The sequence below is a fragment of the Mixophyes fleayi genome, chromosome 6, assembly GCF_038048845.1.
Source record: "Mixophyes fleayi isolate aMixFle1 chromosome 6, aMixFle1.hap1, whole genome shotgun sequence".
In the NCBI taxonomy this organism is placed as follows: domain Eukaryota; kingdom Metazoa; phylum Chordata; class Amphibia; order Anura; family Limnodynastidae; genus Mixophyes; species Mixophyes fleayi.
Window position 1 is genome coordinate 170,815,398 of NC_134407.1, and position 20,758 is coordinate 170,836,155.

Genomic DNA, 20,758 nt, shown 5'->3' on the forward strand with positions numbered 1-20,758 from the left:
CCCTAAAATAATACATGATGATGAATTCGTTTTTGTCATTGGCCGTGACAACACGGCCAAAGTGATTAATTTGATCCATCTTATCTTGCAGAGAGTTATCCCATCTATCCTAATGTCTACCGATGCCAACAAGGCATGAAAGCCCTCGCACGGGTATTACCCTAATATAGTTGGGATCAGGGTGAGAGATTGTGAATGTAAGTTGGCCCTATTTGCCGAAGATTTACTTGCGACAATCACTTATCCTGTGACCTCGCTCCCCAGCTTGGTGGCTTAGTTCTAAAAATTTGGAACCCTCTCAAATTTAAAAATTAACTATTTGAAATAGGTGGAACTGAAGCTTATTGCGCCCCAAATAGTAGTGGGTCTGTGGCACAGATTCCTCTTTGAGTGTCATCCATCCTACCTTAAATATCTAAGGCTTAAGTTGACTAGAGATCTTTCACCGCTCTACCACATTAATTTTCTGCACATTCTAGCTGCCCTACAGGTTTGATTATAAAAATTGCCATTCTAAATGTTTATCATGGATTGGGAGATTTTATGTGGTCCAAATGAACACATTACCAAAAAGTCTTTACCTGATGCAGACACTACCAATACATATTCCTCCTATGCAAATTGAATATAAAGGTTAACCACGCACTGGAAAGGTCTGCAGCCAATGTCCTATCTTGAGGGGTTTCTGTTACAAAGCTGGTATTTACAGGTCTGAAAGTCAGAGCAGGCCTGTACACAACCCGATGCTGAGTCTAACTAGGTTCACAATGAGGAGGCAAGACACAGATGTACTTCTTCAATACTTCAATGAGTTGGTTATAAACATATATATAAATATGCACAGAAGATATCATGCAGGTGTCAATTAGCCACGACGGAGTGTGGCAAGATGATAAACACAATAACAGTCTTGTTATATGCACAGGAAGATATTGCAGCAGGCTGTGTATCACAGTAGAGGCACACTTGAGAGAAAACAAGTCTTGTAATATGCACATGAAGATACTTGCAGCAGGCTGTGTCCCAGGAGAAGTGCTCCAGCACTAGGTAGAGAAATTGAACTCTTACACAAGGAAGACACAGGGTCAGGATACACAAGAGTCCAAGGAGTCAGGCTAGCAACAAGTTGTACTGACAGTGAGCAGGTGTCAGTGCTGAGTTTAAATAGAGCAGGTTAGAGTGACCCACCCTGAGGGCGAGTCAAGTGATCCACAGGAAAACAGAGCAAACAAGGAAAGTAACAAAACCTGGTCAGGACTGTTACAGTTTCAACCGAATACACCTCAAAAAAGTTAAACCTATTATTATAAAATATATATAGTCATCCTATATGGTCATCCGGCACTGTCCCTTTGCACATAAATGTCTATGCTCAATGACAACAATATTTAAACATATGTTAAAAAATTCCCATCCACACAATAACCTGGATTTTATACCTTGGAATACAAATAACCGAATATAGTATTGTTATCTTCTGTTAAAAATCTTACATCATAAGCTCCAAAGGCACAGTTCACAGTCCCTGAAAGTCCGTCTATATGATGAAAGTTACTTGTTAATCACTTTAAAGATGTCTAAACACAAAATCATGGATCTTCCAAAACAAAGAAACAAACATGGTGTAGTATGTTCAAATATTTTCTATATACACCCTGTGTCAGAAATACTTCCACACTGAAAGTGCCAAAAAAATTGTGCCGTCTCCAAGTTTCCAAAGGAATAAGACCAGAGTATAGATCAATTTAAATCAAAATCAGAAATAATATACAGAGGGGGTCTCCTTCACCTGTTTCTTTGAGCTCCTGTTATAAATGCACTTATTCAGATTTCAGTAATTCAAAGCCTCTATGAAACTTTATCATCACAGCTTTCCAGAAGATCCTACTGGGTCTTTTCCTCAAAGATTCCAGAATATTTCCATATTTCCATTTGCATCATTAACAGAAAAAAAGGAAAACAAGGAAAAGGACATAGTTCTGTATCCTTTATTTGCAATATGTCACTTTTAAAACACTTATTTTCCTAATAAAATATATTAAAATTAATCATAAAATTATTTTCACAATGCAAAACATGTAGCACATTTAATAGTGAGTGGCAGTTGAGCCTACCAGATTCACAAGATTTAACAATGTGTAACAAGCAGAAAGACGCTGCTCTCCTCTTGCAATTAATGAAACTTATGCAGGGGTTCTGATGTATACTGTAGGTGATATGCCTTGAGAAAGACCATATACCGTATATACTAGAGTATAAGCTGAGTTTTTCAGCACATTGTACTATACTACAAGGGATTTGTAGATTTCTAGTTATATATTTAAATTTATATATTTTTATATATATATAGATAAATAACTATAGCCAAAACTATTTATGACATTGATTTAACTACAGTCATGGCCAAAGGTTTTGAGAATGACATAAGTGTTGGTTTTCGCAAAGTTTCCTGCTTCAGTGTTTTTAGACCTTTTTGTCAGATGTTGCTATGGTATACTGAAGGAAAATTACAAGCATTTCAAAAGTGTCAAAGGCTTTTATTGTCATTTACATTAAGTTTATGCAAAGAGTCAATATTTTCAGTGTTGACCCTTGTTATTGATCAACTTCTGGGCCACATACTGGCTAATGGCCATCCATTCTTGCCTAAGCAGTGCTTGGAGTTTGTCAGAATTTGTGGGTTTTTGTTTGTCCACCCATCTCTTGAGGATTGACCACAAGTTCTCAATCGGATTAAGGTCTGGGGAGTTTCCTGGCCATGGACCCAAAATGTCGATGTTTTGATCCCGAGCCACTAAGTTATCACTTTTGCCTCATGGCAAGGTGCTCCATCATGCTGGAAAAGGCATTGTTTGTCACCAAACTGTTATTGGATGGTTGGAAGAAGTTGCTCTTGGAGGATGTTTTGGTACCATTCTTTATTCATGGCTGTGTTCTTAGGCAAAATTGTGAGTGAGAAACAATCCCACACATGAATGGTCTCAGAATGCTTTACTGTAGGCATGACACAAGACTGATGGTAGCACTCACCTTTCTCTTGACAAGCTATTTTCCAGATGCCTCAAACAATCTGAAAGGGAATTTATCAGAGAAAATGACTTTACCCCAATCCTTAGCAGTCCAATCCCTGTACCTTTTGCAGAATATCAGTCTGTCCCTGATGTTTTTCCTGGAGATAAGTGGCTTCTTTGTTGGCCTTCTTGACACCAGGCCATCCTCCAAAAATCTTCGCCTCACTGTGCGTGGCGAGGCCCTCACACCTGCCTGCTGCCATTCCTGAGCAAGCTCTGTACTGGTGGTGCCCCGATCCCACAGAGTATCATCTTTAGGAGACAGTCCTAGCGCTTGCTGGACATTCTTGGGCGACCTGAAGCCTTCTTCCCAACTATTGAACCTCTCGCCTTGAAGTTCTTGATGATCCAATAAATGGTTGATTTAGGTGCAATCTTACTAGCAGCAATATCCTTGCCTATGAAGCCCTTTTTGTGCAAAGTAATGATGACTGCATGTGTTTCCTTGTAGGTAACCATGGTTAACAGAGGAAGAACAATGATTTCAAGCATCACCCTCCTTTTAAAGCTTCCAGTCTGTTATTCTAACTCAATCAGCATGACAGAGTGATCTCCAGCCTTGTCCTTGTCAACACTCTCACCTGTGTTACCAAGAGAATCACTGAACTGATGTCAGATGGTCCTTTTGTGGCAGGGCTGAAATGCAGTGGAAATGTTGTTTTTGGGATAAACTTCAATGTCATGGCAAAGAGGCACTTTGAATTTAATTACTTCTGCGGATGATAAATCCTTTGAATTTGTAACCACATTGCTCCAATGGTTGGAATTCAAAGACATTGATTGTTACAATGGATATATGATTGAGGTGGCTACCGGTCATTAAGTTTTTGTAATTTAGGAGTCTGTTATTCGGCCCAACTTTTTCTCTTATTCCTTTCCATCAAGGAAAACTACTTGAACTCTCTTTGATAATGCCTTTTAATTAACTAACAATGGTCCCCCCCAAAAAAAATCACCCACTTTTTCTCTACCTCTCCTCTTCCCCTCCCATTTCTTCTCATTCTCTTTATTTGACCCCCAATGTTCACAGCATTTTCAAAGCAAAGCTGTCTGTAGCGAAACGCGCATTGGCATTAGCGCTTTTTTTTATTCTAAACTTCGTTATGTGCTACACACTTTAATACTTAACATGTTCTTATATTATAACCTTGATCATAGACATGGGGGGAAGCTTTAACAAACAGAAATTGAGCTTCAATCGCTATAGTTAGAGGCTTGAGATGAATTAATTATAGTCCTATCTGTGTGATTATTAGTATAAGAATCCAGAGTGGATGCATGTCCTTGCAGCCTATCAAGATTAATAAGCATTAATGTATTGTTTAACTTAATGCAATCTAACAGATTGTGTGGATGAAATTAGCTCTGATACAGGAGGCTATACTGTTTCAATATTTGGCATTCCCCTTTATAAAATAAATAGGGGGATTACATGTGCATGTAAGTGTGAATATTAATGAGATTATAGACCAGAGTAAGAAATTGTTGTCTAAGACCATGTTAATGGATGTGTAACCATCCTGAGATAAACATTGATATAATTACAATGATTTGATCATTAATATGAATAAGAGACTTCATTCTAATAATATATAACAATTAAGCCCATTAAATGGATGTGTCTCATTTAGAAAGACTAATGTAGCATTGTAACCTGTACTCGTTGTTGTGAATGTGTATGATAAAACACATAAAAACTGCAATCATCATAATCAATTATGCCTGCTTCTCACTATCAGATTCACTAAATGGTCTCACAATCATTTCTTGTGCAATAGTGTATTAATATGATATGCAATCATTAGATCACAAATGTGAATGTGAGATTGCATTAAATTATTAATATGGCTAGTATGCTTATCATGTGAATATATTTTTTTTCCTTATAGTAAATATATTTATTATATGAATAGGAATCACATGAGCAATTATTAATATTGGTTATAATTATTGAGTTTATGTAAATCTGGGAATGTGTGACTTTCTACTATTTAGCTCTCAATTCCTTCCTCCATTACTGTTATCCACTGTAATAAATAATTATATGGATGTTGGTATTTAAATTTTACAACAGGAGTATGAGTGCATTTGTAGCAACAAAAAAATATTCTAAACAATCACACAGAGTTAATATTATTGCACAATAAATGTGATAATTAGTTTAAACTGATTTTGTTTTCTTGAAAATAACCTTGTACATCACAACTGCTAGAATAATCTCTATAGTTTAACTGGAATGACATTTAAAATAAAGCATTTCATGACTATCTAATATAATATAGAAGCAGAAAGTGGAACTTTAACTCTTTCAGGGTTCCACATCATTCTCCCCATGTTTAAACTTTAAACTTGCACATTATGCAAAGGTACAATAGCACTTTAATTATAATGAGGCTGGGCCTTGTGGCTGAACAAACTGCACCTACTTGAAGTAATATAATAAGAAGCCATGCTCATTAGATTTACATTATAGTAAATATTGTATTTGTTTAACAAGCTGAAATTACTGGATGTTCTTAATACCTAAAAGTAAAGGTATCATTCTCCTATAAGTATCTAATGCAGGTAACAAATGGTCATTAGGGCTAAGGGTAAAGCATCCTGCCACTTCAGATTAATTTCAGCATATATGTTAGCAATTTGTTCTTTGTGTGTGCAATTGTTGTTTTATATGTAATGCTACGCAAACTAAACCTTTCTTTATTTTTTGTTATCCAGGAAAATGTGTTCCTCAATCTACCCTAATAAGGGGAACAAACAGTGTGGATCCCCCCAAAATGCTGTTACCAGCACTAGGCTATGAGAGTCATAGCTGGTGGTACTATAGCATGGAAACCGTCAGCAGGGGGTCCACCACTCATAATAAATAGCCTCATACTGAAAGCACCAGGGATCATACCACACCCCTGGTGTGATGGTTGCAGAATAATAAATGTTGTAAAAATAGGTTCAAGCATGTTTTAAACAAAGACTCATCACTATTAGTCAGCACATAGCAACATTCCTAACACAGATTGTTCCGACAACAAAAAAGATAGATTCTTTCATTGCCTACAAATATAAATACTGATAAACATGTAAAGTTGACTTAGAAATGCCTGCATCTAACATTCCGACAGAGTTAAATCAGCAACAGTCATGGCCAAAAGTTTTGAGAATGCCACAAATATTATTTTTCACAAACTCTGCTGCTCAGTTTTAATGATTGCAATTTGTATATACTCCAGAATGTCATGAAGAGTGATCAGATGAAAGGCAATTAATTTCAAAGTCCCTTTTTGCCATGACAATGAACTTTATCCCAAAAACAACATTTCCACTGCACTTCGGAGCGAAGAAACATGTAAGAAGTGTTTCCGTGACTGCTGGGAGAGCACCAAGTTGAAGATTGAAAAGAAAGCCCGAGTGTTCATCTGTAAGAAGAGACCCAAGGTCCACTTCAACCAATGACAGGAGAAGTTGCGTGATGACCTCAACACATCTCATGAAGATCTTTCGCCAGATAAAACCCCCAAAGGAAAACCCAAGTCTCATGGTAAGTGTCAGGCGCTGTCCCCACGCCCTCTTGCCGGGGACGGACGCCTTTCTCCTCTGCAGGAGCGCCCCGTTGCTAGGCAACGAGACACTCCTTCCGGCCATCGTCAGCGCTACTGACCGCCGCCCCACTGCTCACCAATGAGGGCTCACTTCCCTCTATTAATAGCAGGCTCTGGCACTGTTATGCACATTTAGTCTCTACCCAATAACGATTGTCGATTCCCGATGTGTGGTTCCAAAGCACAAAGTAATTTAATAGCCAAAAGTAGCAGAATAACAATGCGAAATAAAACAAGTACAGCCGTTACTTATCGCAGGCGCTCTGGATCCAGTGTACAGTCATTCAGGTCTGAAGGCTATGGTCAAGAAGACTGGCCACTAAGCCCAGAGCCCCTGCATATATGCAGTCAGTGAATACAGTAAAACAATGATGTGGCTTGCTTCTATTGGTCCAGGCTATAGGTCCTTGGTGTCGTCGGTCTCAGCTTTATCTCGTACTTTCTCCGGGTTACTGACTTTCCTGCAGTGGGTGGAATGGACCCAAGTGTCTCTTTCTGCAACCTTCAATGATGTGGTACTGGTCAGCAGCACTTGGTACGAGCCTTCCAAACGGTCTGTTAAACAGCCTGAGCGTAAGAAATTGTGGATCATAACATATTCCCCAACATCATGACAGTTTGTTCCTGGCATACCAGGTGACAGCATTTTTAGTTTTTGTTGTTGTTGTTTTAGGTGTCTGCTCATTTTTATGAGATTTTGTACAGTCACTTCATTATTACACTTCAAGTCGTCTTGTGGACTTACGATCAAATGAGGTTGTCGGCCGAACAGTATCTCAAAGGGGGACAGATTAAGAGGAGGTCTGGGAGTGGTTCGGATACTATGGCGGACTAGTGCCAAAGCCTCAGGCCATGCCAACCCAGTTTCAGCCATTATCTTACCAAGCATGTTCTTAATAGTACCATTTACTCTTTCCACCTTACCACTGGCTTGTGGTCGGTAAGGGGTGTGAAGTCTGCTACTGATTCCCATAAGCTTACACATGTTCTGGAAGATATCACCAGTAAAGTGGGTACTCCTATCACTTTCTTTTATTCTAGGGATACCACATCTACACACATATTCCTGAACAATTTTCTTTGCAGTGGACACAGCAGTATTAGTGGCTGCCGGATATGCTTCTGCCCAACTGGAAAACACATCAGTACATACTAATACATATTTGAAATTCCTGCAAGGTGGTAATTGCAACAACAAATCATCCACATATTGAATCAGAACAGACTCATTGCTTGGCTGGAAGGATTGTAAACAGTCATGTAAGGCTTGGGAGAAAATACTGAGGCTGTCAATGAACCCCTGGGGCGGTCTAGTCCATGTGTATTGCACTCCCCTATAGGAGAATGCAAAAAGGTGTTGGCAGTCAGGGTGAAGAGGGACTGAGGAGAAGGGAGAACAAAGATCAATGACAGTAAAGTGACTAGCAGACGATTGAATCTGCATGAGGATGACAGCTGGATTGGGCACTACGGGGAATTGGCTCTAAACAACTTTATTAATTACCCTTAAGTCCTGGACTAGTCTATAGCCCCTCCCCCCACTATTCTTCACAGGGAATATGGGACTATTTGCTGTGCTGGATGTACAAATTAAAATCCCTTGTTGCAACAACCTCTCATTAACAGGATATAGCCCTAGTTCCACCTCCAGTTTTAATGGATACTGTGGGATTATTTTGGAGCTATCCTACCACTTTTTAGATTTACGATCACAGGAGCTACATTTGCCATCAATCCAGTGTCCTGTCTATCTTTGGTCCATAGGGAACCCGGTATTTCCAGCAAAATCCCCTTTACCTGAGATGGACTTTGTTCTATAATGGTAGAGTGTAACATCAACCTCTGTGGGGTGTCCAATATATCCTGTACCTCCTGTGCAACCTTCTCTGGTATATCTCAGAATACACCATCAGGGGTACAGTATATGACACATCCCATTTTGCATAACAAGTCCCTTCCCAGCAAGTTAGTAGGAGCTGCTGCAGCCAAGAGAAACGAATGCTTGGTATGCAGAGGCCCGATAGTAACTTGTGTGGGTTTAGTTAAAGGGTAATGTAACACTCTCCCCGTTACCCACATAGCTGGAATAGTTTTGCTAGATACCTGTAGATTAAAAGGAGAAGTTATCACTGATCTGTCTGCCCCTGTGTCTACAAGAAAACTTTGTTTCTTACCAGCTATGTCAACTATCATTGTAGGTTCTTCCCTTAGACTCTCAGTTAACCTCACTGGCTGTAGACTAGAGGTATGACCTGACCCCTAGCGCTGACTATCGCTTTCCCGTGCAGCATTTGATGCTATTATATGCGCGGGTAGAAGTGAGTCTTCCAGCCTATGTGTGTCTCTCGTTTGTGGGTATCTATGTGTCCCACCCCTATGTGTATTGTATCTTTCCTTTTTACAATCTTTCATGATATGTCATCATCATCCTCATCAATTTATATAGTGCCACTGATTCCATAGCGCTGTACAGAGAACTCATTCACATCAGTCCCTGCCCCATTGGAGCTTACAGTCTAAATTCCCTAACATACACACACAGACAGACACAGACTAGGGTCAATTTTGATAGCAGCCAATTAACATACTAGTATGTTTTTGGAGTGTGGGAGGAAACCGGAGATCCCGGAGGAAACCCATGCAAACACAGGAAGAACATACAAACTCCACACAGGTAAGGCCATGGTCGGGAATTTAATTCTGTGAGGCAGAAGTGCTAACTACTTAGCCACCGTGTTGTCCCTCTTCATTGCAGTTGAAACACTTCACTACTCTATGTCTATGTGAGTTGTATGCTGGTGGTCATCAACCTATCACTCTTCTCTTCCTTCTTTCTAAAAATATTTTTGTCATGCTCCACAGCAGACTCCCTAAGGGAATCTACTGTGATGCCTCTCCAATTAGGTAATGAGGTTTGTACCCTTGCCTTTAAATTTTCTCTGAGACCATCCATTAATACCACTACATCCACCTCCCTGTGATGTGGATCCTCTCTTATGTCAGTTATCGCAGTAAACTGTGTCATTGATGTAAGAGCTCAAGAAAAATATTCAGCTGCCGTTTCACTCTCTTTTTGCTTAATGGTGAAAATCTTGCTCCAATTTACTACTACTGGAAAATAGATGGCCAAATGTGAGACAAGTTGCTGAATATTCTCTTGATTATCCTCATCTGTCAAGGTGTTGTCTTCCTCCAACAAACAATCTTTCATACATTTTTGTATGTTAGTATTGGGAGGAAGGCATGCCCTCAACACCACTCGCCAATCCTTATTGGTTGGTTCGTGAGCGTTTCCTAAGTGTTTAACAAACTTCTGACATTTAGCCAACTCTTTTCTAGGGAACTCAGTCATAATGGAACGTAGTTCTGATCTAGTCCAGGGACAATGCATTGAAACATTTCTTACAAGGACTATACCATCCTTATCCCCTTTCCCATTAGGAACTGCTATTGTGCTGACAGGATAAGTACCAACCGTTTCACTACCTTCAAAATTAATCACAGGAATTGCTGCTTCAATTCCTTGGATGTTCTCCCTCCTAGTGGTCACCCCACTACTCTCACCTATCTCAGCCACTGCCCCTGCTGGAGAGACCGCCCCCCTTCCATACTTCATCATCATCATCATCATTTATTTATATAGCGCCACTAATTCCGCAGCGCTGTACAGAGAACTCATTCACATCAGTCCCTGCCCCATTGGAGTTTACAGTCTAAATTCCCTACTATAGACACACACACACACAGACAGACAGACAGAGAGGGAGAGACTAGGGTCAATTTTTGATTGCAGCCAATTAACCTACCAGTATGTTTTTGGAGTGTGGGAGGAACCTGGAGCACCCGGAGGAAACCCACGCAAACACAGGGAGAACATACAAACTCCACACAGATATGGCCATGGTCGGGAATCGAATGCAGTTGATTGACTCTTTTCTTTCTTCTGCTAAGCTTCCAAAACTCTCTCCACAGGCCAGTACTCTTCTGGGGGATGAGATTACTAGGGATGAGGTTGAACAGACCATAAAGTCTCAGAAATTAGGAAAGACTCCGGGGCCTGACGGCTTCACTGCTGTTTATTATAAGAGGTTTGCTGGGCTTCTGGTCCCTCGTTTGCACACCCTCTTCAACTCAATCATGATGGGGGGTTCTTGGTCCAGGGATTTTTTGGAGGCTCGGATCTCCGTCATTCATAAAGATAGTAAAGATGTTCATGACTGCGCTAGTTATCGCCCTATCTCCCTTCTTAATACAGATGTCAAATTATATGCTAAAATTTTGGCTAATAGACCTTATCTCTCTTGTACATTACGATCAGGTTGGCTTCATACCAGAGACAATACCAGGAGAGTCATTAATCTGATTCATATCATTAATACCAGGAAGACTCCGGCTATTATTCTCTCCCTTGACGCCGAGAAGGCTTTTGACAGGATCTCCTGGAGCTTTATGTCCCGAGCCTTGTTGCCGTTTGGAATTTCGGGTAGCCTCCTCACTGATATTCAAGCCTTGTATTCTCGACCCTCTGCGAGAGTCATGATCAATGGCTCTCCCTTTGACCTTATCACCATATCCAACGGTACTCGCCAAGGGTGCCCTCTGTCTCCTCTCATCTTTGCCCTCGTTATAGAGCCTCTTGCTGCCTCTATCCGAGCCTGTCTGGATATACGGGGTGTGCGAACGGGGGATCTGGAGAGTAAGCTCTCTTTCTTCGCGGATGATGTCCTTTTGACTCTCCTGCAGCCAGAGGAGTCGCTTCCCGGACTCTTCGACATTTTACACCAATATGGGTGCCTTTCAGGTTACAAGAATAATATTGCAAAATCGGAAGCCCTCCTCCTTAATATTCCCTCCCTAGAAGGACTGGCACTCACCTCTCATTTTAACTTTCGGTGGCAAAGAAAGAAAATTAAATACTTAGATATTTTTGTTACCGACTCCTATGACTCCCTGTATCGGGAGAACTACCCGGGCCTTTTTGCTAAAATTAAGTCAGAACTTTTCTCCTGGTGCTCATTGATCATCTCGTGGCTGGGCAGGATCATTTCTGTCAAGATGAACCTCCCTCCTAAGCTTCTTTATCACTTTCAGACCCTTCCTGTTAGAATCCACCTTTCGGATCTTTCATCTATCCAAAAATGTCTCTCTAGATTTGTCTGGAACGGTCGGTCTCCCAGGATTAAGCTAGCTCTCTTAAAGAGACCCACCAGATGTGGTGGTAGGGGTTTCCCGGATTTGAAAATGTACTATTGGGTGGCTCATTTGAGTCAAATTGTAGCTTCCTTTGCCCCCCGCCGCGGCACTGTCGTGGGTAGACATCGAATCCGCTTATCTTAAATTTCCAACCCTTTTTTGTATATGGGGTCTCTCAGAACAAGCTGGATCTCCCCTTACCACCCGATGTCCCACCTTACTATTCTCAGCTGCGATCTGGGAGACCTGCCGGCTCCATCTCAATATCCCGGCTTCTTCTCCCCTGTTCTACCTCTTTGAGGTAACCCTGCCTTTCCTCCTGGGCTCTCCTCTGCCTTCTATAGTCCCTGGGTCTCTGCGGTAGTTTGATTTGCCGGAGATCTAATATTCCAAGGTGCCTTTATCTCCTGGGATGATCTACACTCTAAATATCCAAGTCTCCGTCCTAAATTCTACGGGTATCTCCAATTATGACCCTTTGAGGGCTCTCTCCTCGGGAGGGCTCCTTCCCCTTCTCTTGGTTCCCCTTTGAAACATTGACCCATGGTCTTTCCTTCTCTGTTATCCTTTGATTGAGAACAATAGACAGTCTGTGAAATTGGCTTCCCATGTCCTTGCAGCTGCACGATGCCTAGTAGCTAAGTCTTGGAAACAAGTTGAACCCCCACTATGGCGGCCTTACTATCCTATATTTGGTTTATTGCCCAGATGGAACAGATTACGTACCACCTACATGATAAGGATGATAAATTTCACCAGATTTGGGCTCCTTGGCTTTACTTATAACCTGCACCAACTTCTTCCTCCTAAGAGAACTCCCTATGTTCATACATGGCCTGAATCGTGAAGCTGCTGTCCCCCTCTCCAGAGTATCTGGGTAGTACTCCCCATCAAAACTTTTATTTTCTAAAAAAAAAAAAAAAGGGTAAAGGGAAGAATGTTTTCTCTTTTTTTCGGTGATGACCAGTGCCCCCCCTCCCCCCCCCCTTACTATACTATTATAAAATGTTATAGATTCTCTGTTGTTGTCTTTGATATTTGCTACTCAAATATTTGCTGTACATTGACATTTACCCATGTTCTGTTTTGTTTTCTGGGGTTTTTTTTTTTGTTTTTTTTTCTACTCCTGCAATGTTGCTGATTCTTATCTGTATAACATTGCTATTTTTCAAAATAAATAGTTAAAAAAAATATATATATAATCTACTTTAAACAGTGAGTTTGGACTGTAGGATGGTAATTCCAGGTTTCTTACAGGTGTTGGCGAACTTTTTGAGATAGCAGAGTTAAAGTATATTGGGAGCGTTTTGTCTCTTATCATTACATTACAGAATTCCTGTAAGTATTCTCCTAATGAGTTTTGTAGGATCTTGTATAATTCCCCTGTAAATCCATCCATGCCGGGTGCCTTGAGAGGCTTTAATGTCTTGACTGTTTTTATGACTTCCTCTATAAATATGGATGGTAGAAGAGATTCTATTTGGTCACCTGATATTTGGCGTTATCCGATAGGGTTGCAAAAAAATTTTTTTATTTAGACTTGTTTGACCTTGGTCATATAGATTAGTGTAGCAATTATTCAAAATGTTAAATATCTTATCACTTTTATACATTAAATCTTCTTATTTATTCCCGAGGGTAGTTATATTATTATTAATTCCTTAGCCATGTAACAGATTGGAAAGTAGTCTTCCTGATTTATTACCAAAACTATGAAAATGTTATTTACTATTATTTATCTATTTCCTATGTGGAGTACAATAGTATTAACATGTGCTTTTGTTTGCTGGTATACCATTTTATTTTGTTATTTTGTCAGATTGTCCTTTAAGTTTTGGAAATGCATCTGTTAAATCTTTATGTGCTTCCAGGTAAGATTTTGATTGATTTTTTTTTATGCTGCCTCACATAGGAAATGATTTCTCCTTTAATCACTGTTTTGCTGCTTGCCAAAAAAGAATGGGGTTTTTCCCTATGTTCCTGATTTGATTGTGCATATGATTGCATAGCTGCATATAAGAAGTTACGAAATTTTGTGAAATTACTAAATATGGATGAAAGCTCCACTGTTTATGGAATCCCTTATTGTCCGGATAACCAATTGCCACCCGAATTAGAGCATGATCAAACATTTCAATACCAGTGTTACCAGTTTCATTTATTAATGACATGAAAATTAATAGATAATCAAGTCTTTATAACGATCCATGGGTTTTGGACAGACATGTATATTCTAAAGAGTTGGATTTCATGTTCCCCAAATATTAACTAATTGCAATTGATTAGTGATGTATTTTATGCCAATTTTAAGTAGGGGTGTGCACCGGCCACTTTTAGTGTTTTGGGTTTTGGGTTTTGGGTTCTGATTAGCTTGAGGTTTTGGATTCTGATTTGTTTTGCCAAAACACCTGACGAAAGGTTTTGGTTCTGATTTAGGGTTTTGGGTTCTGATTTATTTTTAAAAAAGCATAAAAAGTGCTAAAATCCAGGTTTTTTTTGTTATTTTCCCTCCTACGCTATTATCAACCTCAATAACATTCAATAACAATCATTTCCACTAATTTCCAGTCTATTCTGAACACCTCACACCTCACATTATTGTTTTTAGTCCAAAACGTTGCACCGAGGTAGCTTTCTGGACTGCGTAGTGGAGTGGGCCCGGTACCCAATTTGGTACCGGGGCCACAATACCTCCCTCAACTGTTCTAAATTCCACTGCACATATGGCTGCTCCTACATTCTCTGCAGCATATACAGGGTGTAGTTCGAGCGCGTCAATACCTCTTGTTTTTGACGATGACAGGTCATTTTAATTAATTTTGGCTTTGGCAGCAACAGTCAAAGTTTTTTAATATCTGATACGCATCTATCTGGACTGCGTAGTGGAGTGGCCCCCGGTGCCCAATTTGGTACTGGGGCCACAATACCTCCCTCAACTGTTCTAAATTCCACTGCATATATGGCTGCTCCTACATACTCTGCAGCATATACAGGGTGTAGTTCGAGCTCGTCACTACCTCTTGTTTTCTATTACTTTTATTTTAATTTGGCAGCAACATTGAACGTAGTTTAATATGTGATACGCATCTATCTGGACTGCGTAGTGGAGTGGCCTCGGTACCCAATTTGGTACCGGGGCCACAATACCTCCGCCTTCAAATGGTCTGAATTCCACTGCACAAATGGTGGACACCGGATGCACATCTAACACCAACATAGCTGCGAAATATAAAAACAGCGAAATATAAAGTGAAATTGTACAATATTATTTTATTGAAAATTTATTGCACAATTTCACTTTATATTTCGCTGCTTTTTTAGAACATAGTATTTTATTCAACAATAAAAGTTACGTTTTAATCAATTTTGTGGTTCAATGTACGAGGGAAATATATTTAATACATTAACCACATAGTGCTCCACAATTAAATCCAGCTGTTTGTTCTCCTTTTGATTTATGTATATTTTAGCTGGATGGTAGCAGCACAAAACTTAAAACATATGAGAAGCAAGGATCCCTAAAGGGAACCTAGATAATGAATAGACAAATGTTATAATGAGTAAATGTGGTCTTATGAATTAACTAGTGAGACAATAATTCTAACAAACTATCTAACACAGACAGCCACCAAACTACCTTGGCCCATTTATTTTTCATATTGTTCAGTCTATCCAGGCTGTTTTTTTTCTATTCAACTACAAGTGGAGGGAAGGGGTGGGGGCTATAGAGATAGAAACCGAACTGCCTTTGTCCATTTCTTTACATATTTATCTATAAGTGTAGGGTGAAATAAACACCCAAAGACGATGGCTGCATTGCCAATATGCATAGATGGAGAGGAAGACAATCTGGTTTGTGTGTAGAATTAATGAAGGCCTACCTACCAGGAATTAAACTGTTTTTTTGATCATTTAGTAGCTTTACAATTACATTACTTATCCAAGAAACAGGTGGAGCCCTAAATTTGGTTATTTTATGCCCAAAAACATTGATTTTCCAACAAAATAGCAAAACAAAACCAAACAAAACCAAAACCAAAACACGCAATGGCGGTTTTGCAAAACCAAAACACGACGGTAATCCAGATACAAAAACAAAAACAAAACCAAAACACGGGTGTCAGTGAGCGTCTCTAGTTTATACACCTAAATAAAGACAGCATAAATTTAAAGGAGGGAGGATGAAGGGCAGATGGGCGGTTAGGGGAGAGAATAGAGTGAATATAGATGTTGTATAGCAAATGGTCTGAGGATAATGTGGATTTCAAGATTTTTTAATGTTGAATCTGGCTTTCCAATTCATCTTCATCCTCCTCTTATTTCAGGAAACCAAGCACACATGTTGTTTGAGCTATCTTCCCATTCAGAATATGACAGTAAGCATCATTCACTTATAAATTATGGGGCAATAATTATTTATTGATTAAGGGATAACATTAATTTATAATTAACTTAAGGAGCCAAATTTTATTTTTCATTATATTAAGGGGGCAATATTATTGTATTAGCATATTATGTGAGTATTATGTAGTGACACGTGTGCATCACAAATAACTATAGCCCCATTTGCAAATTGTTTTGCCCAATTAATATAATTATATATTCATATTTCTCCATAATATAATACAATAATATTACATCCTTAATATATTTAAACATATAATTTGTCCCATAAACTATTTATAAATTAATTTGGTTTAAAAGCATGTCACACACATGAACCCTTCCAGGACTACAACAGGACTTGGTGGGTGGGGGTCATATTATTTCATGCTGCTATAAAAACATTTGTTGTAGAGGTGATGAGCACACTGTTAGTAACTATCCACTAGATGGTAGCAAAAGTGGTTAGATGATATGAGTGCATGGAAATTTTACATCTTGAATTCTATATTTTCACCACCAGGTGGCTCTGTTGTTTAAAAACTTGAGGATACAAGAATTAAAGAAAATATATATCTCAATTATAAGAATAAAGCTGGTTCTCTTCTTATTACAGCAGAGAGATTGTGTTCACAATTTCTACAAAAGGAAGTTGTTCTTGGCTAGTAGATTAATCAGGATTCACATAAAGTCTTGGACTAATTACAGCTCAGTGAAACGTTAAGTATATTTGGATGGACAGTGGTAGAATTAATACAATTAGACATTGATAAAACTAAATAGATGAAGTTGGACTACACACATAATAAAAAAAATAAAGGACTATGTACACTAATAGAGATTTAGCAGAGATTTAGAGAAGTAGATAGATGCCCAATTGTAATGTATAATATAATTTGATGACGCTATATAAATAAATTTAGATGATGTTCGACATTGGTGAAGTGTGCTAATATAAAAAACCCTCAAAGAATAGGCTTACAATAAATTTGGAATGTAAGATTGTAGACGCCTATGCTACAGAAACAGCAGCGTTCATTGGATGGACAGTGGTACAATAAGTACATTAGACATTGAAAAAACTAAATAGACAAAGCTGGCCTGCAACTTTATCTATTAATGTACTAAGTACTGATCGTTGGGTAGACTCAGGGGTGGATTATCCATAGAACCTACTGGGACTTTTTTACAGGTAGGCCGGGGGCCTGAGGAGGACATCTGATGTATTTTTTTGAAGGGGGGAAAAAATTATTTATGGGTAGTGGCCAGTCCACTTAACCATGGACCGGCCAGTATTTTTAATTAAGATGAAAGAGCCCTCCCGTCGGGTCGGGTGCCAGTGTGTGTGTGTGTGGGGGGGGGGGAGGGGGTCAGTGTGGTACTAGGTGGCTGGCCCCTTCTCCGGGACCAGCCACCTTACCTAATGTGGCCGCAAATCTATTATCTTTCACTCTAGTGTGGCTGCCTGCAGTCTCCATCCAGACCAAGGTCATATGGGACCTGCACCATGTGACAGGTGCTGACCTATGTGTACAGAGAGGAGTCTCCACAGCAGCTGTAACAAGGTAAGTGTGAAGGAGGACATATGGGGGGCTGATATGTGTGAAGGAGGACAGAGGGGTGGCTGATATGTGTGAACGAGTGCCGGGAGGGTACTATAATGTGTGAAGGAGGGGAGGGAGGGCTGCTATAAAGTGTGAAGGAAAGGAGGGGAAGGGGGCTGCTATAATTTGTGGAGGAAAGGAGGGGAAGGAGGGCTTCTATAATGTGTGAGGAAATTGGGGGTCATATTGTGTGATATAAGAGAAGGGAGGGGGGTTGGCTATTAATTTAATGGTGGAATTTAGAATTTAATGGGTGCTATTTTTATTAGTGGGGTGGTGGTGGTGTGGCAATTTAATTTATTGGTGGGGCTATTTAATTTAATAATGGTTCTATTAAATTAAGATGAGGTGACAGGACCTTTAATTTAATGCTGCGGTGGTTTGGGGCTATTAATTGAATATGGGGCTGAGTTTGGAGAGGGGGGCTATTTATTAAATGTGAATATTAATTATTTAATGCCGGAGATGGCTGTGGGAAATGTTTATATTAAAGGTAAATGCTGTTAATCTATTGCTGGGGCTGTTTTGAGAGAGGAAAAATGTGGGTGACTATCTTCCTTGCATAGTCAGGATTTGGTCCGACAATAAGGGCAGTTGGGGGTATGTCCTGCATCACACTGTACTGCTCGTGAAGGCAGAGCTGCGTTTACCTAACATTAGTGCACACAGTTTTTATTATTATTATTACCATTTATTTATATAGCACCACTAATTCCGCAGCGATAACATGTAAGATAACATGTCTTCCCTCTCATGGTTTGCTGTATAGGACTTGATGGTTTGTTGCTGTTCCTCTAGTTGCTGAAGCATACAAAGTGTGGAATTCCACCTTGTTACTACCTCTTTCTTCAGTTGGTGGCAGGGCAGCTGCTGTAATGTTCTACATGCAGTAGCAGAATGTCTAAAATGGGCAGAAATTTTTTGGACCACGAACAGCATCTCTTGCACTGACCTCTCATTTTCTAAGAAATTAAAAACGACCAAGATTATTGTGTGTGCAAAGCATGGTACATGTTGAAATTCACCAAGACATAATGCACACAATGTTGGCTCCATTATCAGCATTGAGGAATCCTGAGGAGAGTCTTAGCGAGGTGAAGCATTTTGCTATCACGTTCCTGGTTTTTTCCAAAAGATTGACACCAGTATGTTTCTTTGTGAATCCAGCGATTCATAGAGTAGCTTGTCTGAATGACCTGGCAGTGAGTGCTAGGTCTACTATGCAGAAAGGAAGAGGAAGATGATGGTGAAGCTACCGGCGCTGCTGCTGGCGATACACCTACCCAGTGGGCTGTCACATTTATATAATCTGTGTTTTCAACAGGACTGCTTGTCCACATATCCGTAGATAAGTGGATTGTTGGTACAATGACATTTTCTAGGGATTGAATGACTTTTTGCTTAAACTCACAGTACAGCTGAGGAATTGTAGTTCTGGAGAAATGGAATCGAGAAGGAATGTTATAGCATAGACACATGATCTCAACTAATCGTAAAAAGCCTGTTGCATTGATTGTAGATCCAATGCTTATATAGCTGTCATGGCTTTAATGATCTGTTGTGCAACAGGATGCTAAATGTCATACTTCATCATTCATTTATATAGCGCCACTAATTCCGCAGCGCTGTACAGAGACCTCACTAACATCAGTCCCTGCCCCATTGGGGCTTACAGTCTAAATTCCCTAATATAGACACAAACTCACACAGACACAGACAGAGACTAGGGTCAATTTTTTATAGCAGCCAATTAACCTAGCAGTATGCTTTTGGAGTGTGGGAGGAAACCGGAGCACCCAGAGGAAACCCACGCAAACAAAGGGAGAACATACAAACTCCACACAGATAAGGCCATGGTTGGGAATCGAACTCATGACCCCAGTGCTGTGAGGTAGAAGTGCTAACCACTAGGCCACTGTGCTGTCCAATACTTGTTTTCTCTTGCAAATGATTGCTTCACAGACAGTTGTGTAAAATACTTACTCATCTTGCTCCCCTTCTGTATATATTTCTCCCCTTCAGCAGCAGCTGTAGCATGCAGGAATGTTTTTAGGGAATCATGGATTGAATTAGGGGAGTTATTAGGGATTTTATAATTGGATGCTGGTCTAGTACGTACTGATGAGGAGGAGGATGATGAAGGTGTTGACACCAGTGAGGATTGAAAGTGTCTATCCAATTGGCTGGTTGATGGTGCTGGGCTGCTTGCTACTATACACAATTTACCACGTTTGAAAACACGACATGAATGAACTCACTGCAAATGACGTAACAGGTGCCTAGATGTTCAACGTCCCTACCTCTACTTTTTTTGGCATAACAAAGGCAACAGATGCCTTGACAAATGTTGACTTGGTTTGGATAAAAATATTTACAAACACAAGATGTGTTTTTTTTTTTTTTATAACGCGCTTATCATGGGCATCTGCTGGTGGTAACACTGGTTACTCATTATCTTGTCCATGTACCACACACAAGCATTTTCAGATCCATAATCATCCCCCTCATCCTCTTGCTGTTTACATAGTAGCCTCCTCAATTTCTATGGGTAAATCATCATCAACACTAATACTGCTACTACCCATCCTCACATTTCTAAATGGTTGAGGACTTTTTGAAGGAGACTGCTCTATTATTATTATAACATATTATTATATTATAAGTGCTTGAATCTGAAACCTCAGACTCACATGTAGCACTCATGGATACCCTCCTTAGACTCTTCTTTGGATTCTGTGAGTGCCCAAGTTGTTCTTCAACCTCAGTGCTATCCTCAGCACTGATTTGTCTGTTTTGGAGGTGTCGGTAGCAGACGTACACTCTGAGAGAAAAGGTGGTGCCTGTGAAGTTGAGGAAGATGCACGACTACGTTGGGCACTCTGTATTGGAATGGCCATTCTAGTGCATATAC